The sequence below is a fragment of the Penaeus monodon genome, chromosome 5 (assembly GCF_015228065.2).
Source record: "Penaeus monodon isolate SGIC_2016 chromosome 5, NSTDA_Pmon_1, whole genome shotgun sequence".
Lineage (NCBI taxonomy): Eukaryota > Metazoa > Arthropoda > Malacostraca > Decapoda > Penaeidae > Penaeus > Penaeus monodon.
In genome coordinates, this window is record NC_051390.1 from 28,795,280 (window position 1) to 28,820,993 (window position 25,714).

The window sequence follows — 25,714 nt, forward strand, 5'->3', positions numbered from 1 at the left end:
AAAAGCTTTCACTAATCGATGAAACACGGGTATAGGTCTTTTGATGTCCTGTTTTCTCATGACATTTTAATTAGAATTGGTTTTGTACCCTTTCCAGGCAAACTGCTTTTTCGTCTGCAATTTCCTCTCTTAACTTCAACTTCATTCTTTCAGCAACAATTTTCAACAAAATTTTGCTGCTGTGACTTATTAATGCAATTGTCCTGTTATTGTTGCATTGGAGTGCGTCACCTTTTTTAGGTATGGGAGTAAAGACTGATTTTACCCAGTCTTCTGGCTATTTTCTTTCATTCCATATTTTTGTACAGAGTTTGTATATATATATATATATTATATATATATATATATATGTGTGTGTGTGTGTGTGTGGTGTGTGGGGTGTGTGTGTGTGGTTTGGGGTGTGTGCGTGCGTGCGTGCGTGCGTGCGTGGGTGCGTGCGTGTGTGTGTGAGTAGTGTAAAACCGGACAAGTCCTCCACGCCCCCCTTCTGGTCATGTGACTTCCGTCCGTTACTGATGAACCTACTTCCGTGAGATGATGTAACATGCCCTTGATCATGTCATGTGTCCTATTTCCGTAAACCGACTCATGTGCTTATTATTTAAAACTGATTCCAAAAAAAGTTTGGGCCCAAGAAAATATGGCATGCTTCTGTGTGCCTGGCTACCTGTCAAAGCGGTAAATGAGAGGGGAGGAGGTGAGACGATTGGCGATTGCCTATCATAAATGGGGCTCCAGACTTAGTCCCAGACATGCCACTACAGGTATCGGAAACCATTAGGGTATTTGTGAATTTCCGATTTTTCGTTCTCCGTCATATTTGCACATAATTATTGTAAACACTAATTCCTCCCAGGCTGAAAACACCAAATTAAAATATTCATAATCGTAAGCTCTGGTAAAAGGGTTTATCCCTCTTTTTTCTGATATAAAAGGAGGGAAATGGTATGCCCAACATTACTAACATCTCTGCGAAAGTGTATTTGTACTCGGGTAATTATCTTCTCACTTTGTACCAATTAGCTACATGGTGAGAAAAATTGGCGCCCCTTCGCGAATAAGCTTTTACCTATAGTAAGTGGGCTCCAAGTGTCACAGACCTAGTCCCAGAAATGCCACAACAGGTATCGGGAACATTTGGGGTATTTGTGAATTCCCGATTTTCGTTCTCCGTCCTTTTAAAGCATAACAAATAACTATTTGACTTTCAATCAAATGATTCCAAAACTAGAACATATATTTATTATTTTTTCGGGCCAAAAAACCAAAAATCTTCATCTATCAACTACGTCAAGCGACCAACAACTTGACCTATTTCCCTATCTATCAAGGCGTTCACCAAAAACAAAAACCCCCCTCCCCCAAATCAAAGGATCATAAATCTAGAACATATATTTTACTCTAGCGACATCCAAGCCATATGCCCGATACCTTCTGTAAATTCTCCATTATTTTGTTCATATATTGAAAGTAACTATTGGAAACATAAGTAGCCATCTCAATCAAAGGGCATAAAACTAGAATATATTTTTTTTTTTTTTTATTGTGGTGATGTCCAAATCAACATCATTGACTGTGTCAATTGTCCGGGTGGGGGCATATTTTGGCTCAGTGTTTTTTGGAGTCCCAGTTCCTCTGTCTATTCTTCTTGACAGGTGAAACAAGGCATCCACTGTCTCTTGTACTGTTTGTCTGCTCATTAACCTCTGGTCACGACCTCCTTCAAATTTATCATGGCAATGTATAGGAGAAGGCAAAGGAACAGAAAAAGGGCTCGCAAAACCCCAAATGATTCCTCGGTATTAGCCATTATACCAGGTCGATATGCTGGCGATCGGGGACTGAGTAATAATGGAGCTGGTCTTTTTTGGCGAAGCTCATCAAACAATATAGTTTCAGTTCCTTCCTCACAAGGACTCGGACTGCGTAGTCAATTGATTCTGCTCGTTGTCCACCACTATCCTTCTTTTCTTAGCAGGTTGTGGCTCAACGTTCTCAATAAAGAAAAGACCCACCTCGCCCTTTTTTCCTTGATCTGTAACACTAAAAAAGACAATCAGATTTCCCAAAAAACTAAACACAACTACAAATAAAAGCCAAGACAATTCGCACAAGACTAAAAATAATATCAGTATACTTACTCTTGGAACTGCAGAACTGGATTCGCCAAAGTTTGACATAACATATATCTTTGGAATCATGTTTTCGGACTTCACTGAAATATAGAAAAAAACAATGTAATTACTTAAAGGTTCTGCATACATCATTACCGACTTGCATCGGCGTATTTGCACTTCAGCTTACCAAAAGTTATTTATCAATGTATGCAAAAACCTGCACATATTTTAATTATCGCATGAGGCACAGATACAGGGTTATAAGAAAAACTCAAAAAGTACTTACCAATGTTGGAAACTGAAAAATAGAAAAACGAGACTCTTTAAGGTTTTGTGCTTAAGAAATTATCTTAGAATAAGTTGTATTCATTTTAACCGTTTACAAATCCATCTCTGTTGATTTAATGACCCTTTTCTAAGCCTAATGCATTCAGCGAAAGATAGTACAAATCTGAGCATTGCACTGGGAAAGTCGTGCTTATATTGTACACAGAGGTGTTATTGACGGTGACGAAGAGTTTACTCAGATGATTATGCCGAATGCAGAGGGTTAATGTATGTCCCCTAAGTAAGCCCCAAATTTAAACCTTAAACCCGATATATTTTTCGGGAAATGAAAAACCCCCCACGGTGTAAATAGCAAGCTGTGTCTGACGACTCTTATAACAAAAAGTTTTATGAGCGTTTTAAAAAACACCTAGCCGAAGGGCGTGTTGCAAAGATCTCCCAAGTACTCTTTGGTGTCTCTGGGCTTCACTGGTAAATAAATTTGCGGTATCTTTTTTCACCGTTGGATTAAGTGTTGATGTTCCCGGGCGTTGTTGGGAAAAAAACTTGTCGTAGAAAACTCATGCGATTCTCTGGAAAACTTTTTTTTAAAAGATCGTCCTTTGTTCTACACCCCTCAATAAGGGTCCCTAAATAAAATCCTGAGCTTTTACCCGTTCATTCATTTTTCCCTGCGTGTGCTAGCACTTCAAAATCTGCAAATTTTTTACGGTATATCAAAGGCTCGGGAAAAATGCATTTTCTCCCTAATTTTTTTTTCGAGAGGGCAACATGCTCGTTACAAACCCCCCGGGGATGAAAAATTATTGGGGATTTTGTTCTCCCTTTTGCCCGTTAAAGTACACAGAACAGTTGATGAGGAGTGCATAGCAGAATTACATTTTCTGCATGATCGTCTTTCCCCAACGTCGTTCCATCCCCTTTCTCGGGGCCCCCTTAAATTTCTAACACCCCCTTTGGGGGTTTCCCGTAAAAATTTTGGCCAACCGCCACCAAAATTTCGGCGAATTTCATAATTGCCCTTTTATCCCGGCGTTAAATGGTAATACGTAACTTCAAGCGTTCCACTATCCCAACTGCCCGTCCACCGTTTGACCCGGGAAGATGTCGTTTACCCCGGCAACGTTAAGATAGATTGGTTCTTTACTGATTATTTTTTTTTCCATGTTCTAACTTTCTCGTTCAATATTATGCCACAGCAACAATTTGGATAAAACTGACTACCCCAGAGAAAAGACATCTTTTTTATAGTTCGAACAACGGGGGCGGATCTTAATCTTTTAAACTCGTTTTCTGCCCCCCCCTTCCTCCCCCCCCCTCATCGCTCTGGCATCCCCGCTTGATCCCTCCACATTCTTCTTTTCATAGAGGACTTTAACTCGTTTTTCCCCCTCTTCGATTGTCAAAATCCCCCAAACCCAAAAATCGAGGAGCGCAGGTTTAAAACCATTTTAGAAACAAAGGGAATTTAAAAACCCCCCTCTTGCCTATTTTTCCCCAAAAAAGGGAAAATAATCCTGCTCCTCGTCGATAATGATCATGGGTTTTTATATTCCATATTCTAAAAGTCCCTCCTCAAGGGGTTTAAAGCATACTTCCTTGTTAAAAAATCTTTCTAAACCCATCTACGTCGGGGGACAAAAGGGCGCTTTACATACATGATGAGTATTGTTCCCCTGTTTCTCTTTATCTTAAAATCAAATATAGGGGAAGGGCTTTCCTTTGTAGAATAAGCAAAAATGCTAATGACGGTGTATTTTTATGCAGGGGCTTAGAAAGGTTTTATGTGCAATAAAAGCGTAACGAATTCCCTTCCTCAAAATTTAATGGATACCCGTTCTGATTGTATGCGCACCCCACTAAATGTATATCTTTTTTAAAAGTTTTTTTATGAGCACAGGTTACACCTTGTGCTCGATCCCCCCAAAGCAAAAGCATCGAATATTCCCCCCTGCTCCCCGGAAAATCGAAAAGGGAAACAAAATATCCGAATATACAAAAATAAAATCCCCCCAACTGTTAAACGTCGGAACATTTTTTAAGATTTTACTTCGAGACATGCGGATCTTTATCACATACTAAACAAGTGATAAAAAATCGCATCATTAGCCTGTCTGAAAGGGGTTTTTGGGGGTTCAAAAAATTAATCACGCAACTCATAACCAAAGAAGGATCAAACATTAATGGGGGTAAAACATTTTCAATGAGTGTGATTTTTTTTGCAAAAACACATTTTTCGAGCATTGCTCGAAATGTATATTATTGGTTACGTCTCCAGGGTGGGTACCAACAACAGACTGAGAGCTTCTTTAACTCTTTCATTTTATAAAAAAAGTGGGGTGATACAAAAGCGGGAAATTTTAAACTTCGTTTTTTTAGGCAAAAGCAACAAGACTTAAATAACTTTAAGGGGAAAAAAATATTTTTGGTCTCATCATCTTCCCCCTTCACCCCTTGCCACCCTCTCATCTGCAGCTGTCCCCCGTTTTCTCGCATGTTTCCGGGTGTCGTCCTTTAACCCTTCGCTGAAATTTTTCGTCATCATCTTCTCCTTGTCGCCTTCGCTGCGTGTACCATGTCCAGAAAAGATGTCGGTTCTGGTTGAACACGCATTTCTGTTTAATTTTAAAAAACAGGAATTTTTAAAAAATTTCGCGGGCGGGAAAATTTTGGGGGAACAAAATAGAATGGCTCCAATGCCCCTTCTTTTTCAAAGGGGGAATAAAAATTTTATTAAAAGTTCATATCACCGGGTCGTCAACAAAAAGTTGAGACCCTCCAACTTCTCGCGTTGTCTAACTTTTTCACTCGACATCCGGGCCCCATAATGTTGTCTGTAAATAGATCTAATTTTTTAGGCAATCTGATTATGATCCGCGGGTTTTTCCCGGGCCAAAATGACAAATTTGGTATACAATAGAGGCTCTAAGGTACCCCCCGGACTCGATCGGCCGTAATGGGTCTTGAGGTGGGGGAAAATCCGGCTCAAAATCTATAGAAATCCCATGTGCAACTCTTTTCTAACAAAACCCGAAATAGCTATGCGTCTTCCCGCCATGCATTTGCTATAACACAAACTGCAGTCTTCCCGCTCAGCTCAGGGCGGGGGAAAAGCGCCCTCGCTATAACCGAAGGGTACGATATCGGGGGGGTTTTCACTGTTTGGCTTGCCTTTTATGTCGCGGGGGGAACGTCCAGAATACTGTGTATTTTTTTTTTTTTTTTCGCGGGTTTTCGACACCCTGCTCGGCCCCCGGATCCCTTTCGTGTACAAAACCAACGATGTCTATGCGCGTGTGTATCCCGCTGCGTACCACCCCGTTTTATACCCCAGTTTCTACCCCCCCATGTTCCACATGTTATTACCTGCTAGTCGTCTCTATTTTGGGAAGGTTCAATTGCATCGTCTTTTCGATGCATGATCAGGGGTTTTAATTGTTTTATCGTTCTTGTTGGAAGCTTGTTCAACTGTTTTCAAAAAATCTTGGTATGTCTCCCAAACGATGTGAAGTCGTGTTTGTACTGCGCGGTTTTTAAACGATCACCTCCTTTCGCGTTTATCCGGAGCACACTGTAGCTCATTTTCACTTGTGTTACTGCTGCCGCTGTTCCGCGAAGATGCACACTAAAAAATATATCGCTTTTGCTCATGTTTTTACACCTACTATCCCCAACTACACTTGTTTGAAAAAACCCCCTTTTTTTCTAGGGGCGTTAGTAAAGGGTTCCAGCATCTTTTTCTGTGAGGATTTTAAAACAACCGTAGGGCTAATTTCATGTTCCCGCCTGCTTTAGGGGTTTTTTCCCCCGGAAATCGCTTGGCAGTCGGATTACGCCAATTCGGAGGTATTGGAGCAAAGTTGTGCAATAAACTTAATAATTTTTTTCCTTTAGAGAAAACGGGAGACGAAGAAGATCCCATATCTTAATAAAATCGAGTATATTCAACCCAAAATGGTGCTTGTATCTGCCCGAGCTCATCCCATGGGTCTGAGGTTGTTTTCGGATGGGAGGGACAACCGCTGTGTTGCGCTTTCCGATGAATTTTTATCTTTCTTCCTCGGGTTTCCGACGCGGGGATAATTGTCAGTTTTCCCAGTGGGGGGTTTCCCACACCCCCCCCGCCGCGCCCCCGACGACGACCGCGCCGCACAGTTTGCCCCGGCCCCCGGCCCTCAAGCATCCCCAGGGATACTTTCGCTTGCTTTCGCGCTCCCTCCCCTTTACTAAAAGCCCCCCGGTCTTCTTACTTCTTCATATTGACAAAGCTTCGGGGAAGACTTTTTGTCATCGCTATAATTTTTAGTAATGCTTCAGATGAAGAATTACGATTTGAGACCATCGAATGGACTTATGAACCAGAAAAATTCTTTCATTTTTTTGTGTTAAATTAGGGGAGAGAACGCGTTTACAGCGGGGAAGCAGCAGAGAGAGAAAATTCCCCCCCGCCGCAAAGGAAAAATTTTTTTTTATTTTTGCAATTTCGTTTAAGGGACACTGACTTAATTGCCCCCCCAAATTTTTTACTTTTTTATGATATTCTTCTCTGTTGTTGTTTTTTCTTGAGAAAGTTTGAAAACACCTCAGCAATGCAACCAATTTGTTCTTTATTTAACTGCAATATAAAGTCAGAGCGTCGTTTGGGCTTCAGGGAACAAATAGGTTTTAACACGTAAATTTGTGTCGCGGCGTGAGGGACTCCTTTGTCTTGGTCCGGGATGCATGTCATCAATTGTAATGTAAGAGTTAAATTTGGTCTGGATAACCGATCCAGTGAACGAAGTACTCTCTTTGCTTTTTGGGTTTTTTGTTCCAACGCGATGATAAAATCTTATAAGAGTTTGGCAGCGCAGTGAATGAGCTCCTCGCGGTAAACAAGCCTTGTATCATTTCACCGCTTAGATCTTCAAGATAATACCTGTTTAAGTTTTGTCGCCGATCAATCTGTTGGTTTTTAAATATCTCCTCAGTATTTTGTATTTCGTAACCTTTGCGAAATACGTCGGTGCGGGAACGCGCAGAGATGCGCCCCAGTATCCCCTACTTTTAGGTTCTGAATGCCCGTCGTTGCTTGCTTGCTTTGCTTGCTTGAAAATTTGCGAAGTTCTGGCTTCGCCGGGCCTTTCACTTAGGGCCCGGCCTGTGTCAGCTTTTTATGACTGTCTCATTTGTTGGTCTGACACTCGGTGCTTACCGTGGCGGTGGGATTGCCAGCAGGCGCTCCTGTAGCCGTGGTGTAAGCATCTCGCATAATCTTTTACCAGCACGAACGGCTGTGTTCTGTGGGGTTTGTCTTAGGAATTGCGTGTGCACGCAATTCTCCAAGTAGTGTTTCAGTGTGGCGTTCGGCTCGCCGCAATGCATGCAACACCTCTCTTCACGTTCTATGGTTTGTATGATCTGCCTTGCACAGTGGAAAACCTAGGCGCATTCTATGCAGAATGACTTCGGTACTCTGTTGTTTATTTCAGAGAGTGCCATGGTTCATAGCCTGTGGCATCTGAGTACCAGCGGGCCGAGGGAATGTCTCGTTTCCTCTCTGTGAAGCTGCAGGAGGAAGGATTGGCCGCCACCGTACACTTCCTCCTAAGTAAACTTCGGCTCTGATGTATTATCATGGGATTTGGGGGCATCCCCCGGGCCCGATTTCGGCTAATCTGTCAGCAAGCTCATTGCCTCTGATCCCTATATGGCTGGGAACCCAGTTTATGATAATTCTTCTACCCTGACAGCATCCTTTGTGTTATTGTGCCGATGGTTGTCAGGAGGTAGATGTTGTCAGGGGGTTGAACGCTGCTGAAGACAGTCGAGGGGCTCCTTTGGATCTGTGTGTATGACCACGTGTCCTTTTCTCCGGGACGCGTGCCCTCAGTGCCCCCATGATAGCAACTACCTCTGCCTGTAGCGAGGAGGCGTTGTCTGTTACCCTCATGGATATTGTGGCATCCCTTGCTGCAAAGCCGGCGCCTGCAGTGTGGGTCAAGGGATCGACCGACCCGTCTGTGTATATGTTAGGCTCCCCGGGAGGGGGGGATGGTTGCAATGAACCCCTGGGTTTCCTGCCTTTAGGCTAGGCGTAAAATATTCATTCTTTTTGCTTGCCAGTCTCATGACCGAGAACTCTATCGAGGTTTGTGCCCACGGCGGAGCTTCGACAAAGTCGGGTGGGGGGAGTCCATGCCCTTGGCCATAGTGGTTCTTTAGCTGATGGCGTATTAGCACCCTGGCTGTGTGAGACAGCCAGGAGTTGTTTGCAAACAGCTCGTTATCTTGTTCTAGGCGCCCTGACTATTTTGTGTCTTGGGCTTGTTTCCTGGGGGGCCTGGATGACCTTTGATAAGAATTGTGCTGCCGTTAGATAAATTTCGTGAGGCCAAGGGGAAAGGTTTGTCTCCACTAGGAGGTTGAGGACCTTCGCCCACCTTGGGGCACCCAGAATGACCCTGGGGGCTTCGTTTTGGACTGTCCCCAAATCGGTCTTTATATTTTCTCTTGATGCCAATCAGAGCGAGGGGGGCCCATAGTCTACAATGGGCCTGACAGCATGTACGTAGAAATGATCTTAGTACTCTGTGTCTGGCCCCTATGCGTCTTCCCACTCATTACTCTCATGACAGACAGTCTTTGCCTTTGTTCGGTCAAGAGGTACTGGACCTCCTGGCGGAAGGAGAGGGTCCGGTCTATCCTTACCCCAAGGTACCAGGTATTCCTGAACCCACTCCAAGTCCATTCCCTGGTTTTTCAGACTTGTGCCTTGAACTCTCTGTCTCAAAGCCATGGCCTTGGTTTTGGGCTGCGAGTTTTTTTTAGTCCTGTCCTGCAACACTCCTCGGATCCCAAGTCCAGACAACGCTGGGCTTTGTTAGGCAGTGTGCTCCAGTGGAGATATAGCAAGATCGTCTGCAATAGGAGATGATCTTGCCCCCCCACTGGAGGTTTATGTTGAGGATACAGGCCCATTAGTGTTTAAAAAGGGCTGGACTGAGAACCCCACCCTGTGGCGTTCCATTTTCTAGTGGCATGTGCTGTGATAGGTGCCCTTGGAATTTGACTCTGGCTGTTCTATTCGTAAAGTAGTCACCTACCCAAAGCCAAGAGCTTACCTCTGATTCCTTTTTGGATCAGGCTCTCCTGAATGGAAAGGGACTTGCCAATTCAAAAGCCTTCTCCAGGTCAAGGAATACTGCACAGATGCGCCTGTGTTTATTGTGCTCAAGAGCGTGCTATGCTGTGCGCTGTGCTCATCCCCCTGGTGAACCCTGGAGGTTGTTCGTGTGGGGCTCCCATTTTCCATTGGAGCCGGTTCAGTACCATCCTCTCGGCAGTCTTGGCCAGACAGCTGAGGAGAGAGATGGGGCGGTATTTCCCCCGGCTCCTTTGGTTTAGGATGGGAACTATGGTAGCCCTCTTCCAGCTCTGGGTAGAGTGGAAGTTTCCCAGGACCTGTTGATGAGTTGCAGGAAGGCAAGCTCACCTACCAGTCCCGGGCGGGAGATGATGGGGTACGAGATCCCGTCATCGCCCGGGGCTGAGTTGCAACTGGCTTTGTGTGCATCCTTAGTTTCCCTCAGAGAAAAGATAACGTCTGAGTTATGGGGTTCAGCTGCCCTTTCTCTGATGTGAGCAAGTCTGTCTGGTTGTAGTCGTTCTTGTCTTGCCCTCAGTTCGGCGGGCAGACTGTCGCTGCTCGTTCTCGCAGAGAACTCTTGCGCCAGTCTGTTGGCCTCTGCCTGGGGGTCGGGGTGCGTGCATCTCGGGGCTGAGCGGCTGGTGGCTCGCTTGACCCATTGCCATAGCTCTGAGAGGGTGGTACGGTGATTGAAAGACTCACACCATTCCAGCCACTTTTCCTGCCTCACTCTGCTGCTTTTTCCTTGGCATCCCTCACCGCCTCCCTTAGGAGGGCTAGGTTGTCGGGGTTTTCTTTGCCTTCGGAAATGTTTTCGGCACATGTTTACCCTGTGGTTGACCTCCCTAATCTCGTCATTGAAGTACCAGGCGTCCTTATGACTCCTGGACCCAGGCCGAGTTTTGGGTATGGTCAGTGAGGCTGCCTCATCAATGGCATTTACAAGTCTGGCTTGTAGCACTTCCACATTTTCGCTCTGTGTGGTTCATGCTTCTCAACAGGGGGCCCAAGGCGCTCTGGAACGCCTGCCAGTTGGCCTTGTCTGTTTTCCATCTCGGATTCGGTCGGGTTATTTCGGCTGGGCCACTATCCATGAGGGTTGTTAAGTGCCATAATGGTCCCTAGTGACGGTCTCATCGACACGCCAGCCAACCCCTCTCCACCAGAGTCGCAGTGGCCAGGGTGAGGTCTAGGACCCCTCCTCTCACATGCGTTGGCTCCTGGCTGTTGAGGAGAGCGATCTCGGGAATGTCTCGAGCACGTTGGCTATGTGACGGCCAGCCGCATCCGGTTTGCCCTGCAGGGAGCCAGGATGGGGTGGTTTTGCATTGAAGTCTCCCCCTATGATCACTCGGTCGTGTGCTGCGGAAGCACATCCTGGCTGTTTGTCTAAGCTACTACAGTGTGGCCTGCTGTACACGTTGTACAATTTCAGGGGTCCCCCGGCCATTTGAATCTCGACGGCAAGAGATTCAACATCTTCTCCACAGTGCGGTGCATCGGCTATTGCGGAGCAGGGAATTGTTGCCTTCACCGGGGGCATCAGGCCTCTTTTGCCATCGGAACGTGGCAGCGCGTAGACGTGATACCCTGAGAAGCGAACAGCTTCCGCTGATAAGTCTCCTGGAGCATGACGATGTCAATGCTCCTTGATCGCACTATTGCGTGGAGGATGGCACTCCTTGAGGAGAAGCCACAGATGTTCCACTGCAGATTGTGTGTCATGATGTTACTAATTGATAGTTACATCAGAGACATCGTCACATTCGGGTTGACGGTCGGAGTCTGACACTCCATTGTGAGTTTCCTCACTGCTTGAGGACTCTCTTTCGGCTGTCAGGCTACCCCTGGATCCACTGGGGGGAGAGCCTTTGGTAGCTCTGACTTTTCGTCTTTGGCTTTTTTCTCGGGCCAGGCTGTTTCTGTGCATTGGCTGGCCTTGCCTGGGCAGGCTCAGCTTCTTTTTGATTCGGCTTGTGGCACTGAATCAGCCTGGTTAGGCTCTGCCTGTGAGGGCATAGCCTGGCTAGGCTCTGCCTGTGAGGGCATAGCCTGGCTTGGAGAGGGGAGGGGAGTCTCGACCTGGGCTGAGGGGAGGATTGGGCTGATTTTGGCCTTCTCCATTTCCTTCCCTTTATTCTTTTCACGGTCTGTTTCAGTGTTGTCATGGCAACATTGACTGCCTTATCCGCCTCTTCCTCGGGCCTGGACAAGGATACTGCCACTGCTGGGGACCACAGCAGTGATCAGGATCGACATGTCCCCCTCGCGAAGAACATGTCTTCTGGGTCTGGGGGGGACCGTGTGGTGCTGTTGGAACCTTTCTTCCTGTGGTTCCTCTGCACTTGCTTTACTGGGGAACTCCTGATTGTCGGAGATCTCCGGTTTCGGCTGGGGGGCAGCTTCCTTCCTCTTAGGAGGTCGGGGAAACCTTTCGCTTTTGTTCCTCCCCCAGACGTAGGTGCCTGGGGGGGCAGGAACAAAGTCCCGGTCGCTTCTTAGCAACCTCTTTTCCGTTTGAGGGCCGCCTCTTTCCTGACAGGGGCAAGCCAGGCTCCAGGCGTGATGCCTCTTGGCACAGTTAGGGGCTTTGGCTGTTGTTTCCTTCTTTTCTTCTTTATGTCCTTGATGCACACCTCAGTATTGTGTGCCTTGCTACAGACACCACATTTTGGGTTGGCTGTACAGTTAGCCTGGTGGTGTCCATACTTCTGGCACTTGAAAAACCGAAGTGGTTCAGGCACATAAGTGCGTAGGTTGTAGGTACCCCAGTTTCCCAGATCAAGGGTGGAAACTTGGGGTACCTTTCTGGTCACCAGGACTTGCCTGGTTGGGTCTTCCCTTCGACAATCGGGAAGCCTCCACGACCTGTGGGTGTGATGTTATCACCTCCACATCGTTGAGACTGAGGAAGCCAAGTAGCACCATCTTGACTCTCTTCTCCTCGGGTTTCCCGTGGCGAGAGGCTCACTTTCCCCCCCATCTTTTTACTCCTTTTTCTCCTGCAGGAAACAAAGGGTGGCTTGATCTTTGGGCACGATGATCATGCCCTGATCTCGCGCAACCGGATCGACAGCCGATTTTACGCTGGCTCTCCAATGCCCTTACCATTTGGTAGGCATTGTCGAAGCCCTTTGGGTTTAACGGGGACCTTGAATTGCGGGAAACGCCCTTTGGGGGGCCAGACTCGCCATCAGAGTCGGACTCCGGCCTCGGCCGTTTCGGTCCGCCCTTTCGGCTTTGGGGCTTGCTCGTGGAGGCACCACTTTTTTCGGCTGGTTTCAGCTGGTGCTCCTGATTCAGTCAGTGGAGTCCCTCTGAGGGGGGCTCAGAGACCTTCCTGGTCTGGGTGCTGGCCTGGAGGGGCCAGCACGAGAGTCCATCTGTTGGACATCTGATGGACAGACATGTTTGTACCTGATTTATTTGTCTTGTCCGCCATCTTGGCAGCAGCATGACAGTGTCATCCTGTGCTCGGGGTTTTCTTTTGCCACCCGGAGCACATAAGGCTTCAGGGGGGCTGCCGTGGTCTGGGCCTTGGCACGGGTCATCAACAGTAAGGTCTGTCTGTGGGGGATTTTTGTTTGAATTTTTCCATGTACTTGGCAGTGCTTCATCCACTCACGCCCCCCCCTACCACGGAGTCCCAAAAAGGGGAAGCTGATTTCCAGAACCAATATCTAACAGCAACAGGGGTGATGAGTGGATATACGCAGCCAATTAGCCGATTGCACTGGTACACACGGACGGTGTGGGTACCAACGGCAGCATGACTGCTTGACCCTACCTCCCGAGGGAGACCCGCCGATTGACCTGACCGGGCCTGGATCAGGCCGCCTGTCTTGCCAGAATAGAGGACCAAAAGGCGTGTTGCTAGCCGCAGGGCATACTCGTGCACGGCATCGCTCAACCTCCAGGACTCCCGTCTCCCCGCTCACAAGGGTGCCACGCACGGCAAACACGTGGGGAGGTGTCAACCTCTGGGAGTATCCCAGAGGGGAGCCCTTCCACCTACAGGACATCATTGATGGAACACTTCTGCTCCTCCCTCAGTGAGGAAGGGAGCTCTTTCACTTTTTCCAGGCAGTTCCTCTCCGCTCCTCGGAGGGGACCTGTACCCTTTTTTCAAAGTGAATCCCTCTTTTCTCTGAAACGCCCAAAGTTTGTTTCACCTCATTTAGAAAAGAGGGGGTCCTGCACCTTTTCCTGTCAGTTCCTTCATCCCCCTGAAACAGCCGGCCACAGACTGTTTCACCACAGTGGGGAGAGAAATTAACATTTTTTTCCCGGAGTTCCTAGGCAGGACGGGTTTTTTAGGTGGATCCCTCTTCTCTCTGAAACATCCAAAGGATGTTTCACCTCAGTGAGAGAAGGGTGGGTTCTGTACCTGTTCCAGTAAGCTCCTTCGTCCCTCTGGAAACAGCCAACCACAGACTGTTTCCATCACAGTGAGGGGGAGGGGCTGCCTTTTTTCCCGCGTTCTTTTTGGCAGGGTGAGTTTAAAGTGAATCCCTCTTCTCTCTGAAACACCCAAAGTTTCACCTCAGTGAGAGTAGAGGAGACCTGTACCTGTTCCAGTAAGTTCCTTTATCCCCTCTGAAATAGTCAACCACAGACTATTTCATCACAGTGAGGGAGAAAAACTAACTTTTTTCCAGGTAATTCCTATCACGGGAACTTGATGTTCTGTCTAGCAGCTGCTATTAGACAGAACCTGGCTGAAGGCCTGACAAGGGGGCTCTACCCGCCTATCGCCCTATTCGAAAGAAAAAGAGTGGCAGTCATCAGATGGTCTGCCAGACCAGTCCCTAACAAAAGAAAGGCAACTCTATGCACACCGTAAGGCGGCCTTCTAAGGGCCCCCAGACACACCCTCCCCTGCGGGAGGTAAAGGTCTGCCCACGTCCGAGCCCCGCGCCGAAGATGGGGTCCAGTTTTTACCAAAGGTGTCACAGAGTCATCCTAATGCCGAAAATTCGGATAGGAAAGAGTAGGCTAGTAGGGCACGAAGCTACATGCAAAACACATAGCATCGTGGCAAACAAACAATGGGGGCGCGTCACCGTCCGGTAACGCGGAAGAGCCGAGCCGAGATTGCATGGGACCGGGCGCGGTGCATCTCTTTATATGCCCATGCAAAAGCCACACGATCGAGGGATCATGGCATCATGGTAACACTCTTTGGGGTTGCTCGGCTCCACCCGCTGCGCCCCTCCCGCCACCCTTGCCGGAACCGATCATCCCCTCTCTCTGAATCGTCCAATCAAGTACCGCATTCACCCGCAGGGAGAGAGGGGAGGAAGCTTGTTCATCTATCCTTCTTCTGATTGGCTCTGTGTCGTGCTAATGCCCCCTCGATGACCCTCCTTTTTTTTTAGATCCCGGTCAGGATGGGGCGTACATTTGCCGGAAGAGACGTTGCCACTGCTTCGATGTATAATGAGGTTGCACCTTCGCAGGTGTTGCACCTTTCAACCCGCGTGCGCGCGCTCGTTGTAGGCCGATACGATGTCCTGGAGGGCATCGACATATCGCAGTGTATTCTTAAGTATTAGGTATTTATATATGCGTTCATTCAGGATTCTTATGTGTCTTTCTGCAATACTCGCCTTTATTTTTTTCGAGTGCGTTGTATACCAACGCACATTTCGTTCGCGCAGTAATGCGTTAAACCGCATTATTTACAAATTCATGCCCTGCGTCGGGAACAGATGAGTTTAAACCTCTAGCATGGGTCGGTATCCCTTTAAACAGATCCCAGTCCCCGGCTACTTCTGTTTTATTTTTACTTCTTAACGTTTTTACTTGCATGTAACGACCTAAACACGTCCCCCGCAAACCAATAATTATACGGTTTTAAATCGTTTTGCCCTTGATAAATTGCTCATATCCGCCAGATTGCATGTTAAGATTTTGCGGGGGCGCGTGGCCATTGTTTGACGCCGCGGAAATTTTTTGCGCGTTTGTCTGAGAAGCTATACGCACGCTGAGTAGATAATATTCTTTCACGTTGGACAGTGTAATTTATTCTTCCCCAGACGCGCTCGCGGGGCATTTAAAAGCGATTGTATGCTGCTCAGGCGTGGGTTGTTTATAGTCTCCATACAAGTCCATTAGGACTTGCTTCGAATTGTTGCAGATTACCATTGGTAGACAATTTGATATGGAAAATATTCGCAGAGAATATTACTGCGAAACTGAAGTTTTCAGGAGTTTCACACCCGAGGTCCACCAGTAAATCGCTGCGCGGGCTTGAAAGAACCGCCCTTTTATACAAGTCTAGAAATCGCTTGGCTTCGCTCTTGCCATAAATCTGCCTGCCCAGACATTCAATTTGCCCGAGATCCCTCTGTTTTAAAAAATAAAATGAGAGGTGTTTAGCGAAATGTTTCGGCTGTGTTTCCCGTTCATAAACACGTTTTTGAACAACCAGTATAACCGAGACTGTTTGGTTGTTAGCTGCTTCTATAAAACAATCGTCCAGTATATATAAAATGCGATCGCTCGGTTTTGTCTTGTGTTCGGTTGGGTCTATAATATCTTTACTTACAATGAGTTTTCCAGATAGAGAGGTTTCCTTTTCAAGAGGATGGGATTCACTCCCGCATAGAATGATATAGTCAAATTGCTCTTGATAATGCACAACAATTTTCGTGGTTAAGTATGTCTTGCCGGAATTGGTAACACCTGCAATTATCACTATATACTCTGAATTACAAGTAGATTCTTAATAATAACATATAACATAAATATGTAATTACATAAAAAAAATTCTATACTACACTATCGTCGCTGTCGTCGTTGTATTCCCGCGCTTCGCAGAGGATGAATGGGTTCCCCGCCGATGTTTTCCTCCGCGGTTTGGTATTATTTTTTTGCCGTGATCGTTGTCGTCGTCGTTGTTGTTGTTGTTCAGCTGTGTTCGCAGTCGCAGCTCTAGTGTTAACACAGCCAAGACGCGGAAAATGTACGGAGAGAAGCTGTTGGCCTCCCTCAAGTAGTAAGATTGTCTGCCAGTCAGCGCTTCCGCGTTCCCCCCCTCCTCCTCCTCCTCCTCCTCCTCCTCCTCCTCCTCCTCCTCCTCCTCCTCCTCCTCCTCTTCCTCCTCCTCCCTCCCTCCCTCGCATGTCCATCGATCGCATCGCCCGTTCCCTCCGCTGTCATAGACACCGCCTCCCCTCCTCTTCTCCTTCTTTTCTTCTTCTTCCTTCTTCTCTCTTCTTCTTCGTCTTCTTCTTTTCTTTTTTTCCTTCTTCTTCTCCTCCTCCTCCCTTCCTCTTCCTCTTCCTCTTTCCTCCTTCTTCTTCTTCTTCTTTTTTTTTCATTCTTCTTTTTTTCTTCTTTTTTCTTTTTCTCTTCCTCCTCCCCCTCCCCTCCTCCCCTCCCCCTCCTCCCCCTCCTCCCCCTCCTCCTCCCCCTCCTCCCTCCTCCTCCCCCTCCTCCTCTCCCCTTCATTCCCTTTCCTAGCAGATGATTAATGTCGTGACCAAAGCCAGGATTTATGGGTGTTTACATACCAACGTTTGTCTCATATAATGAAAACCCCCGCTTTTTTTGGGTTACGTGGTTGCAATCTGTCCCTTAACTTGGTAATGCTGACTTGATTAAAGGTGTGCACCTCTTCATGATGAAGAAAAACAACGAAAAAATCTCAATTTTTAGATTTTTTAATTTGATCCCAAATTCCCTTTGTACCCGAGGTGAAGATCATTTTTCAGGGCAAAGGAATAGTTTTGGGGTTTTGACTATGGCCCTTTGATGGGAATTTCCCCGTCTCGGATTTTAATAACCCAATTCCTTAACCGATCTTTTGAAAGGGATGGTCCTGGCTAAAATTGGAAGTGTTGAGCCACTCTTTCAGAGGAGACCTTGAAAAATCTTCATAGATGTTATCGGTCTAAACAGAGAGAATAAAAACTGTTCTGTGGTCGGGGTAACACAGTTTTACTCTCTCCTCCTTAGATTGGCTTTAACACTTTATAAAAAACTTGTAAAGTTTGTATTTGGCCAGTCCCAAAGATGGTAAACCCAACATATGCGGGTAGTTCATATTCCCCGTTTTTTGCTTTTGAAATTGTTATTACAGGGTTTGGGTGGGGGGGATGAGTCTTTTGAAAAGGGGGTCTCGTATCTTTTTAAAAAAAAATTTAGAGGTCTTGCACACCATACTAGCCCTTTCCAGTCTTTCAAAGGGTTCATTAAGCATCTGCCAAACACACTGTTGGAAAGGGTTTTGAAGCACAGCTGCTGTCCCTTATCGGTTGCTTCGTGATGGGCTTTGATGTTTTCCTGAATAAAGGGGCGAAGATACTCATCCTGCGAGAATTCGTATACCTCATGCACTTTTTCTACTGAACCCCAAATTGCATTAATAGCTGCAGATGTTTCAGCAGAACGAAGTAATTCTCTGAGAAAGGTACAATGCTACCAGCTTTTTTTTTCTTTGGAGGAACCGCCTGTTCTGCGACATGAGAAGTCTTTTTTGTACGGCGAGAGGTTTTGCCTTCTTATGTCCATGTGGTGGAAGGAGAGGAAGCTCGTCGGTTTTCTGGCCACTGCGCCCCGGCACCCGCAGGTCGACCTCTGCCCAGTGACCAATATCGCCGCTTTCGTCGATGTTGGACAAACCCCTTCCCAAAACAGGAGACAGTTTCGGGATTTTTTCATAGGGAAGTTTTTTCGACAAAGTCCAGGTAGAGAATGTATGTGCTTATTTTCCTTTTTGGGTTAAAACAAGCAGGTTATTAGCCACTGTATGATGTTGAACACACGTTGTTATCCTCCTTTTCCCACCGAGCGCTCGATTACGTGTGCCAACTCAGGGACCGAGATGAGCTCTAATTCGGCTTTTGTCATCTTTAAAAATGCGTCGTAGGCGTATCCGGGCAGGCTAACGTAATTTACCATGTCGAGATCATACTTTTGGACGAGGGTAGACCTCCACTCACTAAGCACGTCAGCCAGCAAACCCACATCTACACGAAGATAAACAGTCAGCAAAATCGGCGAGTGTGCGACATTGGGCCCAGCTTCCTACACTTTAAGAGCGTTGCTGTATTCCTCCTCTGTGACGGTGTCCCCCGTGAGAGAACTATAAAAATGTTCTTTTGGGGGGAAAGGGAAGTATCTTCCAGCTTTTTTAGATCGTCCAGTTATTCGTAGGGAATATGCCTTTCCTGTCAGGAGTAATCTCTGGCTTCAACGGGCAGGTGTTGCACGAGGTGTGTGAGTATTTCAATGGCGTCGCTCTCGATGTGCGTCTTGGGAGGGAACTTGGTTCATAAATGCCATGCTATCAAGGAATTTCAGATATTAATTACTATGGAGTGGTATCTAAGACCTTGTTTCACAAAAACGTTTATGTTCACATCACCTTGCATCTCTTTGAGCAACAACCCGAGATCGTATAAAATGGTTAGGGGCTATGCAGGCATTTTGGACCCTGCATAGCCGCGCGCATTATGCTCCGATGTAATTATGGCGTTGTTTCGTGTGGTCGTGGTGTCTGTGCTTCTGCTGTTGATTCGGAAATTTCTGACCGCACATTTTGCACGTCTTTGCGGTCTGTGTGCATGCTGGTCTTGATCCGTCATGTGGAGAGGGTGACGGGGCATGTTTTTTACAATATCAAACATTTGGGGGATAGACTCTCAATGAAGTGTGTAGCAGCATCAGCTCTTTTATATGTAGAGCTGTGCACGATGCTACCTCTTCTATTGATGATAATATACCGTAAGCGAAAGCTTGTGTTGTGATTGCACCTGTTCCACATTTGTTTTCTATATACCCCCAAAGTCCCAAATGCAGATGTGCGAGGGGTGTAGCTTTTCCATAGTTGTAAGGAAGCTTTGCTTCCAAGCGGAAGGGATGTACACTCTGTCATGTGGTTATCGGGTAGCACCTGGTTTGCGAAGGTCGAGAAACAAGTGCGACAGAAGTGTTTTGTTTTCTTTCTTTTAACGGTTTGGTTCATGTCTGAGCCCCCGTGGTCACAAACATGATACTTTAAATTTTAGTTTTCATGTTGTGATGCTCTTGGGTAGTACGTGGGAGGGTCCCCAGTTCCTTTCACGCAGAGTGCGGGGTTTTCCTTTTTGTAATCATTTTCTCTATTTTATCCGGGGTTGGGCCCCGCACTGACTTGGGCTGGTTTTTGGCCCCAGTGGCTAGGTGGCAATCGAGGGGAAGTTCCTTGCCAAGGAACAACCGCCGGGCCGTGACTCAACCTTCGAACTAGATTGCCGTCCGTGACAGTCTTGAGTCCGACGCTCTAACCAAATTTGTCACTGCGGCCTTGGCGATCATGGGCTTCCATGATTTTTCTTGGCAAATTTAGAACGGGTGTTGGCATTGCTTTCCCCCCGGTGTTTTTTTTTTTTTTTTTTTTTTTTTTTTTTTTTTTTTTTTATCAGTCCCATCTCTATTTACCCAGCATTGACTTTGGGGTGCTTTTGGCCACCCAGTGGCTTAGGCGGCATCGAGTGAAGTTCCTTTCTAAGGGAAACAACGCGCCGGCCCGGGGACTCGAAACTCTCGAACTCAGAATTCCGTCGTGACAGTCTTGTCCGCCTCAGTTGTTCGTCTACGTATCTGTTAAATCGGTGTTGAGGCATGCGTGTTTTATTTCCAGCAAAGCAGGTGAGGAGTAGTCGTTTTGTTGTCTTCTTTCGCTCACACTTGGTAGACATGTTTTGTTATTTTCCCGAGCTGTGAACGACTTTTTCGGCTGTAGACCTGCACCGGCTGTAAGGAAAAGAACAAATTGTAATTAATTACCTTTATGATGTACTAAATACATTTTTTAAAAGAATAATGTAAAAACACCCATTTGCAGATTTGTTATTATTATATTCACTCACATGTTCTCTACCTTGATAACGCGTGTCTGATTGTCCGGAATGTGAGATTACACCTCGGCGAAGCAGCAAAGATGATTTCGTCTGCTTTAGCCCAGTATTGACAGAAGCAAGCAATTTGAACCGTGGTGAACATTTTCGCAGAGGAGATGTCACTAATGTTTGGGCATCTTTTTTCCCTCCTTTATATCAAGGCGAGGGATACCTTTCACCAGAGTTAATTATAAATATTTTAATTTGGTGTTTGTGTGTGTTTTCAGTATTGCAGAGTCCCAAAATTTTGCAGATTTATAAATGACGATTACAACGGTTACAAAAATTTTTGGGGGGGGGGGGGGGGTTGTTGGTGAACGCCTCTGATAGATAGGGAAAGTTGTTGGTCATTTGACGCAGTTGATAGATGTGTTTTTTGGGTTGTTGCCCGAATAAAAAAAAAAATTATGTTCTATTTTTGGAATAATTTGATTGAATGTCTAATGTTATTTGTTTTGGCAAAAATTTACGGAGAACGAAAAACGAGAATTCCCAAAAACCCCAATGTTAAACCCATACCTGTTTTGGCTGTCTGTGACTAGGGCTGGACACTTTGGGCCCATTACTATAGGTAATAGCTTATTTCGGGGATACTTTCACCAGAGTTTTCGATTATGAAAATTTTAATTTGGTGTTTTTTAGCCCGGCAGGAATTTGTGTTTACATACTTACTTTCAATATACTGAAAAAACAATTGCATTCATTAGTTTAATTTTCGCAAATATACGGAGAACGAAAAAACGGAAATTCACAAATACCCAATGGTTTCCCATACCTGTTTTGGGCATGTCGGGACTAAATCTTTGGCATTTGAGCCTTTTACGATAGGCATCACTTATTAGTGAAGGAAAACCCCTCGTTCACCTCCCCCCCTCGTTTTCGCTAGACAGGTAGCCAGGCACACAGAAAGCAGCCCTATTTTCTTTTCCTAAATTTTTATTGGAATCAGTTTAAACAAAAAGCAATGGACGGTTGTTAAATTTACAGAAGTAGGACGATACATGATCAAGGGCTGTTCATCTCTCAGGAAAATAGGGCACGGATCATGTTCCTCATTTAAGGCGGGAAATCACTGAGGGGGGGGGGCGTGGTGGGCTACTTGTTGGTTTTACATACTTAATATATATAATATATATTAATAATATAATATATATATATATATATATATATTCACACTTATATATATATATATTAATATTATATATTATAAATATAATATATATTTACCTACTTTATATATATATATTATAATATATATATATTATATATTATATAATTATATTCATAATATTTGTGGTGTGGGGTGTGTTGGGTGTGGTTGTGTGGTGTTTGTGTGTGTGTGTGTGTGTGTGTTTGTGTGTTGTTGGTTGTGTTTGTTTTGTGCGTTTTTTTGGTATACTGCAAAATATTTTTTGTATATTTCCTATTTATCTAAAAACATATCCCCACACACACAAACCCACACACACCCACACAATAAATTTATATATTAATATTATTATAATATATATATATATAAATTTTGGTGTGTGTGTTTTTTTGTGTGTGTGTGTTGTGGGTGTGTGGTGTGTTGTGTGTGTGTTTTTTGTTGTTTAGGTTTGTGTATGAATACTGCAAATATAATGTTTTATGTATTTTTACATATATATTATATATGCACTATAAAAAATTATTAATATATATATTATATATTATAACATATACATACATATTATATATAATATATATATATATATTATATATATATATATATATATATCACACACACATATGTGTGTGAAATTTTATAATTTTTTATTATATATATATATATATTTTAATAATAATTTTAACCATATGTGTGTGTATATTTGTATATATATATATATTATTATATAATATATATTAATATATTATATTATTTGTGTATAATATACCCCAAAAGTGTATGTAGTGTGAGTGTGTGTGTGAGTGTGGTGTTGTGTGATTGAGTGTGGTTGTGTGTGTTTGGGTGTGTGTGGTGTGTGTTGGGGTGTGTGGGGTGTGTGTGTGTGGTGTGTGGGTGGTGTTGGTGGTGGTGTGTGGGTGTGTGTGTGGGTGTGTGGGTTGTTGTGTGTGTGTTTGTGTATGTTTTTGTTTTTGTTTGGAAGTGTGTTTGCGTATTGTGTTGTATATTCAAATATAATTTATTATATTTTCCAACAATCTAATATACACATATCATATCATAACCATATACATATATAGTATTTGTATATTTTTTTTTAAAGGTAGGTTCATGTCTACCCCCGTGGTCACAGCTGATACTAATTGTATTTTTCATGTTGTGTGCTCTTGGGGTGAGTAGTATTTGGGTCCCAGTTCCTTCCCACGGAGAGTGCCGGGGTTACCTTTTTTAGTAAAATTCTCTTATTTTATCCCGGGGATGGGGCCAGTACTGCTTGGGGTGGCTTGGCCCCATGGGTAGGTGGCCATCGAGGTGAAGTTCCTTGCCCAAGGGAACAAAGCGCCGGCCGTGACCGAACCCTCGAAATCAGATTGCCCTCGTGACAGTGTTTTAGTCCGACGCCTCTACGGCCACCCGGCCTTATATATTATATATATATATTATATATATTATTATATATATAATATATAATATATATACACTATGGGGTAGGTGTAAAATATTTTTTTTTTCTTTCTTTTTTTGTTTATTTGTATCATCAGTTTCGTGAAGAAAGTTTTATATATATATAATATATATATATATTATAATTTTTATGTGTTTGGGGGTGTGGTGTGTGTGTGTGTGTGTGTGTGTGTGTTGTGTTTGTTGTGGGTGTGTGTGGGTGGGTTATAAAAATCTATACATGTGGTATGTGCTGTGCGTGTGTGTGTTATATAAATCTAATGTGTGTGTGGTGTGTGGTGGTGCTGTATAAGTAGATAGAGAATAGATAGATAGATAATAGATACTTTATATTTTATATATATATAAATATAATATATAGAAATTATAGACGTTATGTACATATGTTGATATATACAATATATACTGTAAATTTGCAGTGTATATATTATTATATTATATATATTATTAATATATATATTATTATATATATTATATTATATAATATACTGTAAACATATAATGTGGTGGGGTTTTTTTAAGATCTGTAAATATATAGTATATATAAATAATTACATATACTACTTAATATACAATATATTTTTATATATATATATATAATATATAACTTATATAAAATTTTGCATTATATCTATTACCCATCTATCTATCTATCTATCATCATTATCTACTATCTTCTATCTATAAAATTGTATGTCTTTTTAAAAGAAAAATATATATTAATTTTGTGTATATATTTTGTGGTATATATAATGTATTTGTTGGGTGTGTGTTGTGTGTGTGTGTGTGGTGTGTGGGGTTGTGTGTGTGTGTGTGTGTGTGTGTGTGTGTGTGTGTGGTATGTTTATATATGTATATATATAATTCTTGAAAAAATAAAATTTATTTATATAATATTATATATTTATAATATATATTTATATAAAATTTATATACATAAATGTACAGAGGGGTGGGTGCTTCAAGCGCATGTTGATGGAATGATGGTGCGTAGATTTTAATTGCTTGTATCCTTTCGTTTGCAATTTCCACCCACTGGTTCCCCTTAAAAAAAAAGGGAGCAGTTTTGCAAAAGCTCCCCTGCCAGGTCACACCCTTCCCCATCATCAAACTCTGTAGGCTTCTTTGGCCCCCATGGGAACGGGGCACCTTGCGGTCCCGGGGAAAACTGTGGGGGATCTCTGGCAGCAGGGCCCCACAGGTAGGGAGCTATGGTCCCCCGGGCGGGGGAACGTTCGGCTCTGTACAATCCTGCGGGGGTGGGGAAATTATGGCTTTGAGATTAAACTGTTTTTGGCACCATTCTTTTTTTGCTGTATACGCTCCTACGATTTTGGAAAACTTGATGTGAAAGAGGCATTCTATCCCAAACTCACATCTGTGGAGACAATTGCCCCCGCGAGATTTTTGCTTTTTCGGGGGCGCTTCAATGGGGTATCCGGCTGTAAACCGACTGGCTATGAGTTTTTGTCGGCCCCCATGGCTCAAGCTAATCCCGCAGCGAGAATAGCCTCCTTCTCCGGACTTTTAGGCCCAAAAAATGGGGTTCGGCTCGGGTACCATGCTCCAATCACACACTGGAATGGTCAGGATACGGTACAGGGCCAAGGAGATTGACCACTTCTTTTTAGCACCAAGGGGATCCTCCAGAACTCATACAGTCCGCTCCCATCTGGCAGTCTGGTACACCCCTCTGCCGCTGAGGGCATGGCCCCTCTCGGAAGGGGAAAGGGATCTTGGGGATTGTAGAAAATACCGTGCATTACAGCACCATATCAGGCAAAGTTCTCCCCTACATTCTTCTGAAACGGACCCAAAAACCCCCTACTGAGGCATCAGAGAGGGGAGCGTCCGGATTTATTGGGAATCCACAATAGCCGAAACTAGCGTTGAGTATTGTGGAATGCCCTCATGAGTTTGGGGGTGGGGTTTTTCAACCTAATCGAACCAAAAGGCGTTGACTCAGTGCTTGTGAAAAACTATGGGGGATCCTTTGCTCGGGGGAAATTTTGACACAGATTATTTGGCCCCAAAAAGCAGCCTTTTACTGGTATGAAAAGGGTGTAAAGTTGGGGGGGGGGTCTCTGAACTTCTTTCCTGTTTAATTTAGGGTGAGGCAGGCTGTGTCCTTTCACCCCCTGCTGGACTGAATATGGCAATTACTACCAAAATCATGTGGATTAAAACTAGGCAAAATCAAGGTCCGACCTTGACTTTGCCGATGTTGCTATCCCTTTTGGTCCTTGAGTACTGGTGGGAGCTCTTTATCATTTAGCAATGAGCGAACCCTTAGGCCCAAAGGTTCCGGACCAAGACAAGATTCAGGACTTTGGGGCCCTTTTTGGGGAACCCTTCAGCGATCCCTGTTGGGAAGGACATTGAAGTTACAGGAGTTTTTTCATACCCTTGGGAGCGTGTCCAATCCTGGGGTTCAACCAAGAATCAATAGACGGATTTTCAGGTAACAGGCCAGAACTCGATCAATAGAGCATTTGGAGAGTCGTACCTATGCAAGGGACCAAGCTCGTGTCTTCAAGCCTTGATACTGCCCGTTTTTTCTCATCGAAATGAAACCTCGATGCATACAGTTCTTTGGGGTCTTGACCTTTTTTAACAAATCCCTTACCAAAACATATGGTGTGGGTGTGTGTGTCTGGGGTACTAATATTACACAGTGAAC

The 25,714-nt window shown here is 44.7% G+C and overlaps 1 protein-coding gene across 1 annotated transcript in view; it reads right to left on the reverse strand.

Moving 5' to 3' along the window:
* Positions 1-25,714, reverse strand: part of LOC119573149 (caspase-8-like) — a 107,358-nt gene that overhangs the window by 9,895 nt on the left and 71,749 nt on the right. The gene's annotated exons all lie outside the window — the stretch shown is intronic.